Below are 21,967 nucleotides of genomic sequence, written 5' to 3' on the forward strand. Positions count from 1 at the left end.
TTTAGCAGCAAACCACTATGGTGCAGTAAAAGGGGCAAATTTTGCTTCTCAAGCTAAATTTTATCTTTTTACCGCTCCGCAGCATTTTGCTGCCAAAATATAGTGGCAAATGGCCAATTATTTTTGCCACCACAGCAAATGGTGTGCATGCAGCCCACTTGGTGCCCACTCCTGCTTTAACCCTTTGCCCTCCACTGTGGTCCCAATCCAGATTTGGGGGGGCACACTTGCAATTTATATTGGCAAAATGTGATCCACTGAAACAAACTTCTATGTTATATGGCAAGACTGAAGTCTGCTTGACAGAAAGCATTCCAGCCTGCTGTTTCAAGTGGAACATATGTCCTTTGTTGCGTGTTTTTCTTCCTCATTATTTCTGTAAGGATCTCTGTGCATGCACACCCCTGAGAATGCATGCACAGAGTGCAGCTGAGGAATAAAAATGAAAACAGAGGAATTAGAATCATAGAATAGTAGGGTTGAAAGGGGTCTATAAGACCATCAAGTCCAACCCCCTGCTTGTCAAGATTCCCTTTTTGCCCTGCTGAGAACTCTAAAAGTAAAATCAAAACACAGACAAGAGGCTTTTATTCCATGGCTTTAATCTATTTACTCTAATGAGGTATACAGATGCAAATTGCTAGTGGCTCCCAAACTACAAAGGAAAAGCTTTCAAGGAGTTCAAAGGGAAGCTACAAAAGTTGGCCACCATTTGGAAAAAGGCAGCAAACTATCCTAACTTAAGGGGTGGGAGGGGAAGATCTCCCTCTTTCCCGTGACACCTCTAGTCAACAGTCTAGCTGTTGACGCCAAGCCAATCGGGCAGACCGCCTAAGCTCTGCCCCTGCCATCTCCCACTTGTGTCTGCATCTGGCACCTAAGAGTTCAGGTTCTCCTGCCCCCACTTCCCCCTGTTCGTTATCTATCACAGGGAGGTGAGAAGGGGGCCCCTCTCCGTCCAGCTGTGCCTCTGAAGCCTGAGAAAGTTCCTCCTCCATGTTTTGCAGCTCTTCCTCAGAATCTGAACTGCTCTGCCACTGTATGTGCTCAGAGGCAACCCTGACACTACTCAATGCAGGAATCCAAGTCAAAGCATCCCCGACAGATGGCTGTCCAGCCTCATCAGGTGTGGGAGAGCCGTCACCTCCCCAGGTAATTGGTTCCAGTGTCGTATTGCTCTAACAGTCAGGAAGTTTTTCCTGATGTTCAGCCGGAATCTGGCTTCCTGTAACTTGAGCCCATTATTCCGTGTCCTGAACTCTGGGATGATCAAGCAAGAGATCCTGCTGCAAAGTAAGTGCAGCAGAGGTGCACTGGTGCAGAACACCTTTCATTCATTACTTCTGGTGAAGCATTTTAGTGAAGATAGTATGGCAAAGACAGACAGACCTGTTCAAAGGACAAAACCAGCCCATCAAGGCAAAGCAATGTACTCCTCAGCCCTAATTTACCAAAAAACACAACCAGTATGAATACTTCTCTTTAGAAGCATCTCCAGGCCTCAGGGCAGAGTAGTCTGCAGCCAAGCCCAGCCTGCAAAAGAATCCAGCAGCAGCCAGCACATTCTAAACTAATATTAAGAGCACCTGGGTAAGGACAACAGTTGAGCCATAACCACAAGCCTTCTGAATTCACCTAGCCCAGAGGGTTGGCAGTCTGGCAAGTCCAGTTTTCTGCATAGTTCAGGAGGAGAGGGCTGACAGCAGGAACAGATGAGGCTTGGCAAAAGCTTACTTTCCCTGGGCTTCACAGTGACGTGATGAATAGTTAAGAGTCAGCCGATTTGCACTCGAAGACCCACAGTACACTGGGCTCTGAGCCAAAGCTACCAACTCAGCAACCCACCAGATAAGGCCTCTGGGGAACGTGTGTGGGTGGTTGCTCCTCTCCCTCACATTCCTCAAAGGCCAGAAGAATTGCTTGGTGCACTCTGCTGTGTTATACAGGTATGGTCTTATTTATTCTGTTCATATCCCACTTTTCTCCCAATAGGTACTCAAGACTTCACAGCCATTTTCTGAAGGCCTCATCATGTACATGACACAGCCTTTGACCAAGTCCATAAGGGCAACTCCAGCTCTCTATGCTCCATTTGGCACTGTAGTACGCAATTTGGAATGTGTGCAATGCATCAGCCTCCCAGTGTTAGATCTGCCTCCTGTCAAGGTGATGGGAAGCACAGTAGGGTGAGGCCATTTACCACAAAACTTATCAGCAGTTTCCTCTTGTTGCTCAAACTAGAGATCAAGACTGTCCTGGAACCAGAGACAAGACTGACGTGACCAACTTTGTCCCACTGCTGTTAGGACACTCCCTTATTGCTCTGTTGGCTGTCCTTGTTGTTTCTACCTTTGGCCAGAGCTGAGCAGTAGCATCCACACTAACTCTTTGTCTTAAATCCCATGTTTAGGACCTGCTTCTGCCTTGAGCCTTGGGGCATGTGACCCAGTGGGAGATGGAAATTTTCCAAAATGTACTGTGAAGATTGCACTGAAACAGTGGGGAATTCCTCTTTGAAAATTCTTGTCAGACTTCCCCTGTGACTCAGGGTAGCTTCAGATGAATTTCTTGCATGTATATTGCGTCTGTGGAGAGATTTGATTCTACACCATAACATGTGATCTGAGAGACATCGTATGTCTGTATGCAATGGGAAGCCAGTGGTTCCTGTATCATACATACCCACACAGTGAAATAGGTGTGTGTATGTTTCCTTGTTCAGAAATGAAATCCATGTAGGAAATTTAGCATGTTAGCCTGCTCTTTTCTTTACAGTTTTTACAATTGTGTGATTCTATATGATGAATACTTCCTTAATGAGTACACAAAGGGATTACTTTTTGCCTTGGCTAACAATCAGCTACCAGTTTTTCTGAATGACATCTCTTACTGGCTATTGAGTTAAGGTTTCAACCTCTTAATCTTTGTTGTTTTTGACCATACTTCCTTTTCCCCTGGTAGATTTTATGGACAGCAAGTTTGTCCCGATTATCCTGTTCTTCAAAACAAAAAATTGAGTCCCATTATGTTATGCGACCTCAGTTGCTGGATAATTTTTCTTCTTTCAACCCATCATCGCTACTGTATTTTGCCTTGCATCTCTGTTGCTTTTAAAATTAAACTGTAAGCTTGTTCAGACAGATTTCATGTTTGTGATAAAATGCCTGTCTGTGGAATTTCTTGTTTGAGACCCAGAGAAGCAAACACACATATTACTCAAATGGTTTTACTTACAGTTTCTTATGTGTATTTACAGCCGTAAAATTACAGTTATTTGTGAGTCCATAAAGCAGCATGTTTGCTTTCAAACATACTTTAACAAAATAATTACTTAACAGCTTACCTTCCCTACACAGATGTTTAAACTATTTTCACACATTACATCTGTCATTATCAAAATAAGTACTCTTCATAAGTACTCTTTACAACCAACTGAAAGCCTGCAATCAGAATATGTTTTGCTCATAATAACTAGGTGAGGAAACTTTAAAAGATTTTTTTTAAAAAAATAACCTATTTGCTCCTGAAATGTGTATTCGTCTATTATGGAGACGGGTTTTCAACAGGCCTCTACATTAGTTGCATGAGCTAATTAACAGCTTTAAATCATTCATAAAAAATGCGTCAGGGATGACAACTTGACGCATTCAAAGTGGTCAAGATGTCATCCTAGTGCTGTTACAGTGTTCAGAAGAGGATCACAGTCAAATTATTTCCAATTATTATTGAAGTTGGGAAAGCTGCGACACGTCAAGTCAGAAAAGAAAGGGCCAATTCACACAACTAAATCGGCAGACTAAGAATGCCAGTAGAGTAGATCTGTCCCAAACTTGGCAAGTGGTAACATAGCTGGACAATTGCTTCATGATGTGTTCAAGTTACTGCTTAGCCTACACTTATTGTACCATTGCCCAGCTCACTTTGAGCCCACCAGTTTTCATGACCATCGCTGTCATGGTAGCTATTGCTTGTCAAGCTAGATGTGGTATGCACAGATACGGCAGTGTACAAAGATCAACTGCAAAGATGGAGCTTTTAGAAAGCCATGAAAAGCACCTGGAAAACGTTACTGAAAGTAGCATAGGACTACCATAAGGGCTAGAACCAGTACAAACAGCAGCATCAGCACACATGCATACGAAGTGTCAGCTAGATTACAACTAGACATATTATGAAGCTACCCTATGACACCATGCCAAGTTCAGCATTTTCTCACTTGAGCCACATTCTCAGTTTGGTTGTGTAAACTGTTCCTAAGAAACTTCATTATGAACTTTGGTTATATTTCTCCACTGGCCATTACCTAGAAAGCACTCAAGGAAGGACCACAATGAAATGCATAACACCTTCTCTTCACATTTTAATATGGTGTAATAAATGACCAAGATGCCCTGCATTATGGAGCCTGTAGTTTTCCACAAACCACACTTTCTTATATTGGCCAAGGGAAAATAGTAGTCTGCTCCATTTTATGGGAATGAAGAAAGACCCACAGGCTTTTGTAAATTACTGATGCAAACTTGGCAAAGCGTGGTTACCCCTGCTTAATAAGCAGGGATTCCCATTAGGATTCTAGGAGTTTGCTTTTAAAGGCAAACTTGTTTGAGCCAAGTTAACTCTACAAGTGGCTCCAATGAAGTGAAGATAGGTGGTATGGGAGCTTGGCCTCTGTCTAAATAGACTTTGCTGCAGAGTGAAGCAGCCCTTTAACATCAGAGGCTAAATAGTACTAGTTCTCCAACTCCAGAAGTAAAAGGATAGAAAAGACAGCTACAAGTATAAGTGTCTAGATTACTTTAGGTCCCCAGATGTTCCTGAACTATAATTCCCATCACCCCCACCCATCATGGCCAATGGTCAAAGGTGCTGGAAGTTGTAGTCTAAACTTTTGGGGATTTAAGGTTGCCAAACACTCGTCTAAATTATAATTTCTATGAAAAAAGGCTCAAGCAACTAGGTAGGCTGAAGGGGTGTGTATGTGGGGGCAGGGGTGGGGAAGAGTGGAGAATAGGCAGTCAGTGTTCAAGAGAACACTACCCAAGAGAAGGGGGACGGTTGTTCATATTTTACACTGAGGACTGGACATGAAGCAATGGTTTCAAACTGCAGGGAGGTAGACTGAGAATGAACACTAGGAAGAAATCCTTAATTTTAAAAAAATTCAGCTTGAACAGTGAGGTTGTGGGAAACTTCCTATTATTGCAGAACTGTTTCCACACTGATTTGTCTGCTGAGGAACCAGTGTGTAATTCAGAATGTGGGGCATCATCCAGGACCTGTACAGAGAATGCACCTAGAATATCCCAATACTCCACTGCTACGATTGTTTTGCAACAGGAGGCCAATAACGGTGGAAAATGTCTTCAGGGAACCTTGCCAGCCATGATTGATTTTCTCATCAAAGAGGCCCTGATAAGCTTCCACGGAATCAAACTGTTCCTAGAAACAGTCCAACGAGTCCCTGCCAGTTATATTATTCTGTACATACCTCTTTCGAGAGGTTGCATTGAAATTGCTCACTGTTTAGGGGAAAACATTTTTTTTACCAAATCAAAGAGCCCTATCTTTAGGCAATGTTTGACAATGCCCACAAAACACATTTGCCTACTCATATAGACTCCTCTGTCTTGCACCTTCTTCTCTCTCTCTTTCTCTCAATTGACTTTATTTGCCCACAGTGACATTATCAAATAAGCAAATCTGACTGGTTATGTAATGTTGTAATGTCATCTCATTTACTACATAATCCCTGATTGGTTGAGTCACCTACATAAGCAATGTAGGAAGCAAAAAGAAGTAGTGAGTGGGGGGGGGCAGCACTGCAGAAGAAATATGAATGGCACCAAAAAACATTGAGGAAAATATGAATAGCCTTACAATCAAAGCAATATTTGGAATTCTTCCTACCCACAACCATCAAATAGTTAATTATGACCCCAAAACCAAGATGGGAGAATATTCAGTGCAGCCCTAATTCTGTCTTATGCAGATCTATTGGAAATGCAAATAGTTTGCAAAACCAAATTGCATTCCCAAAATGTCTCCTCTCCCTGCCCAAAACAAGTATCACCATCTCCTCCATCAACTTCGCTGCACAACTATTAGCAAATCTTGTTTATGCTCTAGTGATAGCTGGAAAAGCTCAGGTCCTGTTTCCATGTTGACCAAGGATGATAAACAACTCGGTTCAGTGGAGTCTGAGAGATTTGTTATAGGAGTTTTGTGCTGCCTCCTGAAAGGCTAGAAGAAGGCAGACTTGACATTTACAAGGAGTTACTGCGTTTTCAGGCTTCAGACTAAACTAAACTGGATAACAAGATTAAAACTTTGGCAGAAGGGTAAGAAGAAGAGCTGTGCTGGATCAGACCAGAGGCCTATCATTCCCATCATGGCCAACCAGATGCCCCAATGGGAAGCCCAGAAGCAGGACATGAATTCCTGCTCGTGTCACCTAGCAATTGGTACTGGGAAGCATACTGCCTCTGATACTGGAGGTATACAGCTATGATGACCAGTAATCATTGATAGCTGTATCCTCCATTAATTTGTCTAATCCCCTTTTAAAGTGGTCCAAGTTGGTAAAATGCCTGAATGGAAGGAATAGAGATCAGGACAAATGGAAAATACAGTATCTTGGTGGGATAATTCAGCGCAGCCTTTCCCAACCTGGTACCCTCCAGATGTTTTTAACTTCCATCCACCCCAGCCAGTATGACCAATGGTCAGTAATGCCAAGAGTAACAGTCCAAAACATCTGGAGGGCACCAGTTTAGGGAAGGCTGGTTCAGAGCCATGGGGGGACAGAAGGAGGTTAACAGAACACAATGGAATTTCCATCACTGAATTGTCGTGACCGTAATGCCCCTGCAAATTCAGACCTTGGAAAGCATCCATCACATATACACTCTCTACTGTAACACTCCCATAGCTAAATTTTGTGAATCTTCCTAGTATCATCACACACCAAATGCCCCATAAACAAATAGCGAGTCTTTTGACTGAGGTGGTCTTGAAAGAGTATGAAACCAGTGGTCTATCTTGAATTCCTGTTTATTTTAAGAATTGTTTTACACAAATTAAATTAACACACGTGGTTTTTAAAGAATCTGTGTGTAAATACTAGGGGTTGCAAGTCTATGCATCCTTACTTGGAAGCTAGTCTCTTTCGAATTCTATGGATCTTACTTCCAAGAAAATGTGTTTAGGACTGGGATGCAAGGGAAATCTGATTAAGTTAACAGCTAAAATAGATAAATAAAACAACACACAAGGATGAAAGGATCACAGTACATCGGAAATATAGGCTAGTAGACAGTAGCTCACACATATCAGGGCTTTAGAAGAACTTGCAGATTATGCCAGATGTGCTATTTAAGTGGAAGAAAGAACACAATTCATCCTGTTAAACTATCATGAAAAAATATTCTGCACTAACTTCATCCCTTAGCAACCATGCCAATCAAGCAGGCACGATGATCATTGTATCACCAGTCTGTGCTTTCTGTTTAAGCTGTATGTTTGTGCCTGCCTCCCTTCTTACCCCCTTCCTTCACTGTAGCTGCTTTGCTCTAATACAGATTTTCTCAGCCTCTTACACCAACACCCTATGCATGTTTACTCAGAAGTAAGTGCTCAGTGTGGCTTACTCATTTGTAAATATGTTCAGGTTGCAGCCTTAGGGTATACTCAAGCTCCCATAAAAAAACTAGAGTAGTTTCAGTGAATACTTGCCAGCATACAAGCAGGCATTATGAATAATATTTCTAAGTCACTTAGAGTGCAATCCTATGTATGTTTAGACAGAAAAAAGCCGTACAACTCCCAGCATGCCCCAGCAGCCATGCTGGGTGGGGCATGCTAGGACTTGTAGGAAGTTTCCCCCCCTGACTAAACATGCATAGGATTGCACCCTTATTTATGTCATAATTACACTATAATGGTGTCCTCACACTCAGCTGGCCATCTAATTCTAAAGTATGACAAAACAGATCCAAGCCTCAAGTCGCTGCTAAACATGACAGCTGATGGTTACTCCAATAGAACAGATTTACATAGCTGAGCTATTCAGAAAAATTATACCTTCTGTGCAAATGTCTAACTTTTCATCAGAAAAGAAGGAACTGTTCCAGGCACTTTTTGAACACTAAATTACACATGTAGTGAGCAGGTTGTTTTGAATCATTTCTCCCACTAATAACTGCAAGCGGTGACAAGTGTAACCAGCATTCATACTAGTAACCTTTATAGACTGGAATACACGTTCCTTCAAATATTCTCCCTACAATACATTATTAAAATACGTATTTTAAAATTGTAACCTTATATCTTGGGTAAGGAAAACTGATATCCTAAACATCCTTATCTGGAAGTAACTTTTACTGAAAAATTGGATTTATTTCCAAGTAAACAATGGCTACCATCAGGCTGGATGACTTCTTGTTGTTACACACCAAAGGCATCATTATAAACTGTATTTCAGCGAAGTGGGAAAAGCTAGTCCGTTTCATATACACTTCACCACTGTTCTAACATCTCAAGACTAACCCCTAAGAACTTCCTCAAACACAGCCTTAAATGCTTACAATAAGAAAAAAAGCCACAAAAACTAGCTTTGCTGCTAAAAATAGGCCCCTGAACAAGTGTATATACTACAGGCATTAATAAAGCACATTAGGAGCTTGAAATTCCCATCACATTAGTAAGGAATATTGGGGACCTGCAGTCTATCGGGCTACAGAATTGTGAATACAGGGCCATGCTCCTAATGAGGCTGTAATATCCAGTATTAAGGATAGGCCCTTAGAATAAGGATGGCCCTTAATTCTTTTTTAATTTAGTGTGTGTTTTTACAGAAGGTCTCAGGGCGATCCTCACCACATTTTAAGCATCTGTATATGGCAAAGGGTTCTGTGCAATGCCCAAGCGGATACTCTTTCATGTGTACCAGCCAGCTCAAAAAAGGTTATTTTTCCATAGACCTAACCGATGGCTGTCTGCAGGCTTCTGATGAAAGTGGCTGTTGCCTATGAAAACTAAAATTATAAGGTAACATTTCTAAGATGCCACAATGGTTGGTGTGCCCTTACTGCTACAGGTCATATTTATAATGAATTTTGTGTACCTCTCTAGAACCAGCACGTAACAATGAATCTGTGTCGGACAAATAATACATTTGTAAAAACAAATAGCTGAAACCAGTTGCACTTGGTGTAGCATCTCTCACATCTCAAAGAATCGGGCTTACTGCCTTTTAAAGCACTGTCCTCCAGTGGGGCTAAGGACATGGATCCGCTTTTGTCACTGGTTGACCAGCGACTTACATGAGACTCATGAGGAAGGAAGCGCACGTGCGAATGAGCCATCCGAACTCTTCCTATCTACCGCTGCCAACTTAGGCACATTTTCATTTCAGTGGGAAAAGTTCACACGTTCCGTTAGGCATCATCAAGCGACAAGCCATCAAATGATGAGCATCCACGTGTCAATCAGCAGCAAGGCACTGCCTTAAGCAGGCAAATCAGAAAGACAAACCACCCTCTACTCAAAAAGCCAGCGGATCCCCCCCGCTCCCCGGCGGAGGCTGCCGCACACGGCGCTGAGCGGAGCGCTGAGGCGTCAGCAGCTGTTGTTTTGCAAGCGGCTCCTGTCCGTCTGCATCCAGCCGAGCCTCAGCTCCCCCAAAGACCGACAAAGTTGGAGACCGTCATTCCCTGGTGAGACTCTGAGACAGATGGAAACCCGCTCGGCCGCCCCGGTGGGTCCGGCCTCCCGGCTCTGCTGTGCTGGGACACAGGCCCGCAATGCCGGGGACGGGGGGGGGGGGCGGCCGGCGTCCCTTTGCTCCCCTGGGGGAGTCGCAACTTGCGCCGCCTCCGAGCGGAAGGAGGCGGCCGCCGCTCAACCCGCTCGGGCGTCTGGAGCAAGGGCGGCGCCGCCGCCGCGGGGGTCTCCGGGGCGCTCCTGGGCGGCGCCCCGCAGCCTCTCCGGCGCAAGTGCCTGCTCGCCTCTCCCGTCAGGGGCTCCCTGGGCTCGCCCCCAGCCCGCCCGCCGGTCACCCGCCTTCCCCTTTGCCCGCCGGGCAGCTAAACTCACCTGGCCGTTGCCGAAGGCGCAGCAGCAGCGACGGCGGAAACATGCCCCCGAGACCCTCCGCCTTACGAGCAGCGCGCCTTCGCGGCCGCCGCCGAGCTCGGCCGGACGCCCCGGCATCGCATCCTCCGCGGCCCAGCCGCAGGCCACCGGCGCGCCGCGTCCCCGCCGGGGAGGAGAGCGAGGGGGGGGGCGCGCTCGCCCGCCCGCCCGCCCCTCTGCGTTCGCCCTCCTGGCTTGGCTCGCTCGGGTCCCGCGCGCCCCACGGCGGCCGGTGCGCTCTGCCCTGTCGAGTCGAGGAGGTTTCTCTTTCCCCGCGGCTATTCTGCCGGCTGCGCCACGCAGCGCGGTTTAAACGCCAGACGGGGAGCCAAGACCATCCTTGCTCCGGCAAGGAGCGAGGCGCTCTGCCTCTTCCAGCTCCTGCTGCTGCCGCCGGTGCGGAGCAGCGCTGGGCAGACGGCGATTAAGCCCCGGCAAAAGGCAGCGGCTGGGTCCCATTTCAAAACGGAGCGGGGAGGGAGGAGCGGGGAGGGGAAAGGGAGAGAGAAGGGGAGACGTGTGTGTGGGGCGGCGTGTTTTTTTTTTAAAGTTAATTTATTTCCAGGAGGATCCTCCTCCCCATCCTTGACGCAATCCCCAAGCGGCTCAGAGGGGGTGGAAACCTGTTCCACCGGCCCCCCGGCATTTGTTCAAAGTCCAAGTAAAGCAGCAGAGGCAGCGGCGGGAAGCCTTTGCCATCCAGCGCTTCACCTTATCCACGGTTGGTAGTGTAAACCAAACACCGCAAGTGGCTCAGAAACGCATTGCCCTGTAAACTTATTTCTAAAGAGGAATCTCTCTCTCTCTCTCTCTCACACACACACGAATTCACTCCACCGCAAACAAAGTCCTCCCCCCACCCCTGCGGCTGATGGACAAGACAACCCCCCCTCCCAGCACATCTTTATTTGACATTCCTACATGAGGGACAAAATAAAGGGTTGCTGTAAGAGAAAGCGTCTTGAGTATCATTAGTCTTTCCTTGAGGACAAGAAAAGACAGCATCCCCTCCTTTTGCTGGAAGATCTGTAATGAGATATGAAGAAACAACTCATATGTGTAACTTGGTCCTTCCTAGTATTTTTAATGCGCCCTAAAGAGTGTGTGTGTGTGTAAGAGAGAGAGAGAGAGAGAGAGAGGCTGCAAATGATTGTATTGTCAATCATCTGGTTTCTCTGTTGTTGGAAGGCTAGATCTGTGATGGTAGTTAAGGAAGAGACACTTGGGGGGGGGGAATAGGCTTCATGGTGTTTCCAGATGTGGTACCTGGCTTGAGCATAATAAGGCTTGAGAATAAGCTCCTCTCAGTAGAGATATGCAAAAATACAAGACTGGACCTGATCCTGAGTGGTGCCTCTGGGCCCTAGCAACATAAACATACAACAGTAGAGCAGGAAGATCTAAAATGGTGCATGACAGCATTTCCAAGGTTCCTTTATCAGGAAATATATTTAATGGGGCTTTGTCCAGCCAAAGTTTTGAGTATGTTTCATCGCGTGTTCAGCATATACTCAAATATCTCATTGCAAACAGGTTGTTAAATGGTTACTTTTGGCTGGATTACACCCAGGAATAAGAATGACATACGTACTGTGCAAGGGTGTTGCAGGGTTTTGTTTAAATAGGCAATGGATGGAAAGGAAATAATTAAAAAGCCAGTGTAATTTGCATAGGATGTGCCTAGTCAGATGATAGATGGTGTTTCTAAAGGTTAAAAAATCATATAGGCAATACTAATGGAGATAATATGCTTATCTGTTGTTTAAAGTGTTTATTTACAAAATAAAATATAATTTTTGGGAAAAGATTAACTGATATATACAGACTGTAACTCTGCATAATTTGTGGGTTAGTTCCTCCTTCCTATGTAACTCATAACTTGCTTGATAAGCTTTTTGGACAAAATAAAACATCTTAATCCTTCCCCCACCCCCTGCCCCCAGGGTTTATTATGGTATTTTGCACACAGTAGTTTGCAGCCTTTGTCAACCTAGAATGTTGGACTACAGATGTGTTAGACTACAACTCCCATCATTCCCAGCCAGCATGGCCATTGGTTGAGATGATGGGTATTGTAGTTCAACAGATCAGGAGGGCACCAGGTGGGGCAAGACTGGTTTATGGACAAACTGAGTAGTTTATAAAGCCTCATAATACACACAGGGCTTTTCCACTTATGAGTTGTTACAATGGTGAAAATGCAGAAGGAGGAACTGATGTGTGTGCACAATAAGTATGTTGTTGAAGTAGGACAAAATGGAAGAGAGTTTTAAAATTGTACAGTCTAGACCATGTAGGGTTTTACAGCCAAATTACAGACATGAGAAAAGCAAAACCCAAGTTAATGCCATGTGAAAATGGCCCACAAGGGGATAGTAAAATATTATTTTTCAGTTTTTGGAATCAAACACCATTGCTGCAACAAATTTGCCTAAAAACACAGGAAAATGGTAGCAGCAAGAAACAAAATCTGTATGCCTTCATAACTATGACCACTGCATGTACCTCTCCCAAAATATATCTATTGATATTTGAGAGGGGGGAAAGATAGTGTTGATGATGAATGGTTCTGCCTTTGGGCAAAAGGGTTGCACTACCTGATTATTTGCCTTTTCCATTCATACCATGAAAGTGAACTTATCGTAATATAGGAAAGTGCTCTTAAATGCTGAATTTCTGTTTAATTAATGGGTCCAGGAGGTTGTAAATTCCTCCTTGAGAGAGGGAGTGGTGCCTGCCGCTTTAAAAGAGGCGGTAATTAGACCACTCCTGAAAAAGCCTAACCTGGACCCAGAGGATGTTAACAATTATAGGCCAGTGGCCAACATCCCCTTCCTGGGCAAGGTGCTTGAGCGGGTGGTTGTAGGACAGCTCCAGGCACTGTTGAATGAAACGGATTATCTAAATCCATTTCAGTCGGGCTTCAGGCCTGGTTTTGGAACGGAAACTGCCTTGGTCACCCTGTGGGATGACCTCTGCCAGGAGAGGGACATGGGGAGTGCGACCCTGTTGATTCTCCTGGACCTCTCAGCAGCTTTCGATACCATCGACCATGGTATCCTTCTGGATAGGTTGTCTGGGTTGGGAGTTGGAGGCACTGCACTACAGTGGTTCTGCTCCTACTTGGATGGCCGATTCCAGAAGGTGGTGCTGGGGGATTATTGCTCTGTGCCATGGCAATTGTGCCATGGGGTTCCACAGGGCTCTATTTTATCCCCTATGCTGTTTAACATCTACATGAAACCGCTGGGGGAGGTTATCCGGAGGTGTGGGCTGAGGTGCCATCAATATGCGGATGACACCCAGCTCTACCTCTCCTTCTCATCAAAACCAGGTGAGGCAGTGGCTGTTCTGAATCAGTGCCTAGGCACGGTAATGGACTGGATGAGGGCCAATAAACTGAAACTCAATCCTGACAAGACAGAGGTAATGTTAGTGGGTGGTTCGTCTGCCCGGTTAGGTGATATTCAACCTGTTCTGGAGGGGGTTGCACTCCCCCTAAAGGATCAGGTTCGTAGTTTGGGGGTGCTCTTGGATCCAGAACTGTCACTTGAGGCACAGGTGAACTCAGTGGCACGGAGCACTTTCTATCAGCTTAGGCTGGTATACCAACTACGCCCTTATCTGGACAGAGATAGCCTAGCTACAGTGATCCATGCTCTGATGACTTCTCGTCTGGATTACTGCAATGCGTTATACGTGGGGCTACCTTTGAAAATGGTCCGGAAACTTCAGCTGGTCCAAAATAGGGCAGCAAGATTGTTAACAGGGACTGGCCTGCGAGCTCATATTACGCCAGTACTTTTTCAGCTGCACTGGCTGCCAGTCCATTTCCAGGCCCAATTCAAAGCGCTGGTATTAACATTTAAAGCCCTTAACGGCTTGGGGCCAGGTTACCTGAAGGATCGCCTCCTCCCATATGTGCCTGTCCAGACCTTAAGATCATCATCAGCGGCCCTTTTCCATGAGCCCCTGCCAAAGGAAGTGAGGTGGGTGGCTACTAGGAGGAGGGCTTTTTCTGCTGTGGCACCCCGGCTCTGGAATGAGCTCCCTAGTGAGGTTCGCCTGGCGCCTACATTGTATTCATTTCGGCGCCAGGTGAAGACCTTTTTATTTTCCCAGGCATTTTAGCTTTCTAAACTTTTAGCTTTGCTGTTTTAAATCTGTATTTTAAACTCTTGCACTGCTGCTAGGTTTTATTGTGGTTGTATTGTTATATTGTGGTTTTAATGTTCTCTATATTTTAAATTGTTTTATTGTGTGCTGTTTGGTTTTAATTTTTGTGAACCACCCAGAGAGCTTCGGCTATTGGGTGGTATAGAAATAAATAAATAAATAAATAAAATAATTAAAAAACAGACAGACAAACAAAGCAAGCATCCAGCAGTAAGCAAAAGAACTTAAAATAGAATGACATAATCACTAATGAAACTTGTCACAATGAAACTTGCATTCTAACAAAAGGTACAGATTTTCTCAGCCAGTACATGCAATTCCAATCAATGTTAATGGAAGTTATACAAGTGCATTAAAGGGATAATGTACCCCCTGGTTGGTAACAAGCCTGCAAAGTAAATAGGGCTTCCCACTGAAGTGAGAAGGCCTAGCTGACTTGCTGGCACTGTTTCAAAGAGCCATGGAAAGTGGGTTTTCAAAACTAGTTCACTCTGGTACCATTTTGTCAGAACTTAGTAACACTACATTAGTAGCTTGAATCTATATTTTTACTTAATAACTTTTTAAAAGAATATCTGAAGTCCATGAGAAACATACTTTTCAAAAACAAAGTTATACGAAAGTTATAGGAAGACACAATCGCTCTATATTGGCATGTTGCTTCTATGCACACACAAATTGACATGCAGACACTGTATTTCCAGTGAATTCTGAAAACATGCTAACATGTTACACTCCACTGAGGGAAGAGCATATAGGCTCAGCCATAGGCATCACTGAGTTGTGTTCACAATCAAGTGGTGCAATCGCTTTATCACTGGCACCCCTTGCAACTTAACACATCTTGCTTACTCTGGCAAATATGTGGTAGTGTGGTGGTATATGCCGACCAAGTGGTGAATTGTTGTGGTGCAGCAAATACAAGTTCAAGGTGTGATGCACATACACAAATAAGTTAGGGCAAGGCAACAAGTGGGAAAGAAGACAGCACAGTGTGAAAATACTTAATTTTTTCCTGAAGTGTTTTCCTTTCAAAACCTTCACTAGCTGCACAATCAAGTTAATTATGAGAGCTTTTCTTCACATTCAAGCTCCCTGTATATAATACATTTAAATATCTGTCTATCTATCTGTGCATGCTTGTAAGGATTATTTGAAGACCTGCCAAATCATCTTGTTTGTTTTTGCACCACACATGAAAGAGAGAACAACAGAAACAAAATAAATAAAGTTTAAGTTGTAGAATCAAATGAGAATCGGAAGTCTGAGCATGTATAATAAATCAAAGGTTCGGCAATCAAGAATGGGGAAAATAAGTTTAAACCCATTATGAAGCTGCCTTTTACTAAGTAAGACCATCTAGTGTAGTCCTGCTACTCTAATGGTGGTTAAGAGGAGCCATGCTAGATCAGACCAAGGGTCCATCTCATCCCGCATTCTGTTTACGCAGTGGCCAAGCTGCTGACCGGCGGAAACCCACAGGACATGAATGCAATAGCACCCTCCCAGTCATGTTCCCCAGCAAGTGGTATACATAGGTATACTGCCTCTAATACTAGAGGGAGCAGATAGCCATCAGGACTAGTAACACTGATAGCCTTATCTTCCATGAATTTGTCCTAAGCTGTCCAGTTTGGTGGCCTTCACTACGTTTTGTGGTAGCAAATTCCATAGTTTAACTATGCACTGTGTGAAGAAGGACTTCCTTTTATCTGTCCTGATAATAAGCTTCATGGGATGACCCCAGGTTCTAGTATTATGGGGGAGAAAAATGTCTCCACTTCCTCCACACCATGCATAATTTTGTACACCTGTATAGTGTCTCTTCTTACTCACCTTTTTTTCTCAGCTAAACAGTCCCAGATGCTGTAAACTTTCCTCACGGGGGAGTAGCTCTGCCTGCATGATCATCTTCATTTTCCAAGCAAAGGTCTTTATTCAGTCCTGCTCTGATCCTTTTCACTGGAGATGCTACAGATTGCGCCTGGTCCTTCTGCATATGCTCTCCCACTGAACTATGGCCCATTCAGGTTTGTTGTGCCTTGATCCTACATTGTGCTTCAGACTGACTATAGGCTCATCCTATCAACTGAATCTTGTTTCATTGTCAGTGTACAGAATTTATTTATTATTTATCTGAAATACTTTCAAACCACCATTCATCTTTGCAGGCACCATAGCAGCATGCAAGAATACGATCGAAATTGCCATACAACATACCATGAAAACAATCAAACAACTACATTACAATAAAAACAATAAGCAGCCAGCAAATACAACTGACAGATCCTATCGTATTTAGAATGAGGCTGAAGTATCCGCGGGAATGCTAATTATATTGGTCATGGGGTATGAAAATATAACACACAACCTCAGCCAATAAGAAAAATAAAAACAAAACCTTCCATGCCATTTCAACAATAAATCTTAACAGGAATGTTTTAGCTATTCTGCTCCATAGATCAGCCTTTTCCAACCTCCAGATGCCTTGGGCTACAACTCCTATCGTCTTCAGCAAGAATGGTGGTTTTGCTGGCCAGAGAAAATGGGCACTGTAATTCACATCTGGAGAATGCCACTTCGGGGAAAGCAGGCATAGATAAAGATATGAGGTAATAACAGTATAATATTTACGTAATTGCAAAGAAATATTACATGATAGAATTTAAACATCTGCTGATACTATGGCTGCAGTCCTCTACACACTTATATGGCTATAGAACCCACTCAATTAAGTACTTCTGAGTTTGCTCACATAGGATCATGCTGTAAATATCACAGTAGCAGGAGTCTGACTTTGAAAGTTAAAATGCCTCAATATAAAAGTTAGTGATAACTCACAGCGATGCATATATGTTGCTTAGCAGCACACTATTGGCTGGTAATAATTAGATGGTGAAGATGCTGGGGAAATCTGGAATCACAGTGAAAGTGGTATTAAATTACTTAGATAATATTGATTAATATGACAACTCATCTAGCTGCTTAACACACAGTAATCTATCTTTCTACAATGTCCGGTCACACACACCCCTGAAATGATTAACATACAAGATGTTATTACTGCAATGAAATGGAAGCACGCAAGCTAGATTAATAAATGTATAACTGGGTATTAAAATGATTAATGTAGCTGAACGAGAGCAAGCGCAAATCTATACAGAAGATGCAGATGAAATGACCATTTGAATAAATAAAGGAGGATTTATACAACAAAGTAATCTCTGAGGTAGCCAGTTCCCCCCCTCCTTTTTTTTTTTTATGGTGAGGAGCCTCCTTAAAATCTACATACAGCTTAGAAGGAAAAATGGTAAAGACTCAACAAAGAATAGGAAAGACTAATAACCCAATCCTATGCAAGTTTACTAAGATGTCACACTGAGTTCATTGATACTTATTCCCATACAATGTGCTTGGGACTGCAGCCTTAGAAACTCCTAACTTTGGAAGCACAATTTAAACCTGTGATGAGAAGGCAGGCTTGACATGAGTAGGTTTCAGGATATGATAGTTCCTTGTATTTTGTATAGTTATTGTATTAATTGGTTGTGCCTAGTTTTTTTTCCTGTTGGTTTAAGGGGGGGGGGGGTTATCTCTTTTTAATGGCACATCCAAACAGTTTACTATACTGGCTGCTGAAGTAATTATAATAAGTGTATATTTTTGGTAAAAAATATGGGTTGTATTTTATTATCCCCTTGTTTGTTTAATCTATTTAATGATTTTGTATTTATTAACTGACCTGATGTTTACATTCTGAACTGAAAGTTTGTTTATAGGTTTACTGTAGTATTCTTAGTATTTTTCATATTGCTGTCTTTTGATATTTTATTTGATACTACTGTATTCTGTATGATGTTCTTAGGGCACAATCCTGTGGTCACTAGACAGCATTCTTGTTTTCTGTGAACCGAGCTCGGAGCCAGCACGCCAAGGTCAGTTCCCAGGAAAGTGACTCCCCTCCCCCGCCCCTGCCACCTTGTAAGTGGCGCAGTTTGTCCCTGGCTCCACATTCAGAAAAGCAGTGCAGAGCAGCCGAAAAGGGAGTGTTCCTGGGGCTGAGGAGGGCGGAAGCACCATTACGACACTTCCTATGCACCGTCCAGCCTCCTCCCCCTTGCTCCAAGGTGCTCTGGCTAGATAGCCAAAATCATCCATCTAGCCGCAAATGCAGGGCAGCCGGAGCATGGAGGAGGAGATCCCCTCCATGTTCCGCCTGATCTGCATTGGATAGTCAGTCGCCTCCAAGTTTGGAGGCGGCCAACTATCCCCATAGGATTACGCTCTTAGCCACTTTGGGCTTTCTTTTGGAGGAAAATGCAGGATACAAAGAAATCATGATGATGATAAAGATGATGATGATGAATACAATTTCACAAGGACTCTTGTCTGCCAGTCATATCCAAGGGTGTGCATTTGTTTTGAAAATGAATGGAAATGTGAATGAATGAGCTCCACTCATTGTTACAGACATCAACAAAGGGGAATTTGAAAAAATTGACAATGAAGCTGATGAAAATTTGTCCATTTGTTTTTAGGTGCTTTTTCAGGGCAGGCATTGCTTTACACTAACTTAGCCTTCCTCAACCTGGCGCCTTCCAGATGTGTTGCATTACAACTCTCAGCATCTCCACCCAGCATGGGCAATAGCCATGCTGGCTGGGGGATGCTGGGAGTTTTAGTCCAATACAACTGGAGGGCACCAGGTGGGTGAAGGCTGCATTCGCTAGAATTCTGTGTATACTCAATTCTGAATACTGAAAGGTCACACAGAGGGGTGGAAGAGAAAGCAGTGATATTGACAAATTGGAAAGCTCTTGAGTTTAGATAGCAATTATGTTGCATCTGTGCACCTTTTAAACTGCCTCTAAAATGGGACCCTTTGTCTCAAATTCAGCAGGCTTGATGCTGATGGCTAGTAGAATGCATGCAAATGTCAGAAGTGACAGTCAGAGGAAGACTGTTTGGATCTCCCACTGCAATGAGTGGAAAAACTAATGAACTCATGAATGAGTGCAATTCCAACAACTGGAAAATGAAGCAAATATAATAATAAACAACAAATGGCAAAACAAACATTTTCCCCGTTGTACATCCTCAGTCATATCCTTTATCAGGTACTCCCAAAAAATGTGGGCCTACAGCAGAAAAGTGTGCCTGCACTGACATGTCTTAGAAACAGCAGATGAAATCTGCATATTATCCCAGAAGCATCCTTCAATAGTAGGCTTGCCAGCTTTTGGATTAGCACCTGGAGTTGTTTTAGAGGAACCTGCTCACTGCAGGCAGTAGAGTCTGCCATTTCAAGCATCCAGATGAGGAACAGTGGTCTAGACAATTTCACTCATAAGCAGACACATTTGGCTATAATTCTTTTTTGTGGGAGGGGGTGGTGTGGTGGTGAAATTGACTGGGGGACTGTTTGTTAGGAAGGATTCGAACAGCACACTGAGCCCTTCTAACCAGTTGATCTGGTGAGTAAGAAATTCAGCTTGCTGTCCGACATGGAAGTTTGGGTCAGACAGCAATTCATTTCTGATGTTAGTTTTTGTGGTGTGGATTGCAAACAACAGCATAGGAATGTCCAAGGACAAAAAAAGCCTAAAGAAAGAAAAGAGGAATGGAAAGAGGAATGCTGCTGCAGCCACAGTTTAAGAGCTTAAGGCTGTAATCATATACACAACTACTAGGGAGTAAGTCTTAATGAACTCAGTGGGACTTACTTCTGAGTAAACATTTATAGGAGTGTACTGTAAATGGCTAACAGCAGCAAAATAACATGCAATTCTTTGCTTTGGCACTAGATGGCACAAAAGAGCATTTTGTATAGGCTTTAAGCAATTGGGTGAGTTGTGGAGGTTAGTGTGAATTTGGCAGAGAAATCCTTGAATATTCTTATACATGCATATTTGGTAAAAACTAAAACAAAAAAATCAAGTTATGAATGGCTTGGTGCATTGCTTCTAAATACCAGTTAGGTATACTGGTGAATGTAATATTTCAATTCTGTTATGTCTTCCACAGGGAAAAAAAAATTAACAGCCAATTAGAATGTCATGTTTATATCCCTTGGTAGGAATCAGACCAGGACAGTTTCCTATGCAACACAGCTTTTGGGGACTGTGCATGGACAAGAACTTCTCAAAAATCCTAGGTGTGGAAATTCACTCTTCTAATTCTCCTTCCCAGTCCTGGGATTCCTTAGTCAGTAGTTGCAGTGCCAGACCCATTTCCACACCTTGCTTGGTGCTTAATTTCTAAAATGAAAGATGCTGGCAGATTCAGACCTGCTCGGAATCCACATCCATACCCCAGAAACTTTCTCTACCAATCAGTTATATCTGGTGCTGTCAGGCAACACGCTTGTTTGGAGGGGTGTTATTTCCCTAGGACTTGACATAGGGCTCCTTCACACCGGGCTTTTATCCTGCGATTGAGATTGCTCCTTCGCGGAAGTTTGCGGGCCACGACCCCCCTGCACGAAATGCCCTTTGTTCTGTTTTTAAATAGATCACAGATAAGGAGCTATCAAATTACCCCCTTGTTTCCTCCATCAAAAGAGTTAAAGCTGCAAGAAGAGGCATGCGATCGATGACAGATAATGGAAGACTCAGATAAGGGGGTGGGAGGGAAAAAGGAAGCACATGTAAAGGGAGTCAGTTGTGATCCTGCATTTAAAATGGAAGCAGAAAGCCCCATTTTAAATGCAGGATTTTAGGCTGGTGTAGAAATGCCCACAGACCCCAAAAGACAGCAGCATAGGTGGCAGGAACACCAGAGTGCAGGGTAGAAGCGTTATCATCATCATCTGCCCCCAGCATTTCCCTCAAATGTTCCAACACCATAACTTTGTATTTAATTGTAAATTGCCTTGAGGATCTTTAGATGGAAAGGCAGGGCATAAATCTTTAAAACAGACAAACAAACTTTGATTTCTCGTGCCTGGTTGTGGTTACTTGGTGCTCAGGAAAAGGCACTCTGTACATACACAAAGTCATACTCTTTATTACTGCATATCTTACAGGTTGCAGCTCTGATATTAAATTTGGGTTCCAGGGTAAAGGCCTGGTGAGCCTCAGATTAAACCCATATTTTATTTGCCGCAATTCCTGTGAGGAAACTAAAGCATGTCAAGTACATGGCATGTAAGATGCAGTTACTCCTTTCTGACAACCTGTAATCACCAGCACAAGTTGTCCACAATCTTCTCCTGTACCCTTTTCACACCTGTATTTTCTGAGGTGTATTTCTTCAGTCACTTAGGGAGAAATCCTATGGCCGCTAGTCAGTGGCTAGACAGCCATAGGATATCTGGTTTTCCAGGAACTGACCTTCCCCCACTTCTGCGCTGCCTTGCAGGCAACACAGAAAAGCCCCGTGCTCCGTGCTCTCAAGAGGAGAGCGGAGTGGCCAAAATGGGGCAGTTCTGGGGCAGGCAGAAATGCCTGTATGACACATCCAATGTGTCGTACGGTGACCTCCTCCCCCGCTCAGCCCTCCCGCAGCTAGACAGCTGCAATTGGCTGACTAGCCGAAAATGCAGGACAGGAGAAGCTTGGAGGGAACAATCCCCTCCGTGCTTCTCCTGCCGTTCATTGGATAGGAGGTCGCCTCTGAGTTTGGAGGCGGCCACCTATCTGCATAGGATTGAGCCCTTAGT

At 43.8% G+C, this 21,967-nt stretch overlaps 1 protein-coding gene and 1 long non-coding RNA gene across 3 annotated transcripts in view; one reads left to right on the plus strand and one right to left on the minus strand.

Annotated features, from left to right (window-relative positions):
* The window catches only part of SULF2 (sulfatase 2), a 475,361-nt gene that overhangs the window by 167,512 nt on the left and 285,882 nt on the right, over positions 1 to 21,967 (minus strand). Inside the window, exon 1 of one of the 2 annotated variants that reach the window (XM_084854073.1) lies at positions 10,093 to 10,264. The exons of the other annotated variant lie outside the window; for it this stretch is intronic. The gene's annotated coding sequence lies outside the window, so the exon portion shown is untranslated. Of the gene's footprint in view, positions 1 to 10,092; positions 10,265 to 21,967 lie in introns of those variants that run through there. 2 annotated transcript variants of the gene reach the window in all.
* LOC146348813 (uncharacterized) lies at positions 9,573 to 19,375 on the plus strand. The gene is made up of 6 exons (XR_014790716.1): positions 9,573 to 9,713; positions 10,697 to 10,852; positions 16,157 to 16,337; positions 16,791 to 16,919; positions 18,173 to 18,242; positions 19,205 to 19,375. It is a non-coding gene; the product is annotated as an uncharacterized LOC146348813 (long non-coding RNA).

This window comes from Heloderma suspectum, chromosome 4, assembly GCF_057233095.1.
Source record: "Heloderma suspectum isolate Gila_16-S chromosome 4, 16-S_ref, whole genome shotgun sequence".
In the NCBI taxonomy this organism is placed as follows: Eukaryota; Metazoa; Chordata; class Lepidosauria; order Squamata; family Helodermatidae; genus Heloderma; species Heloderma suspectum.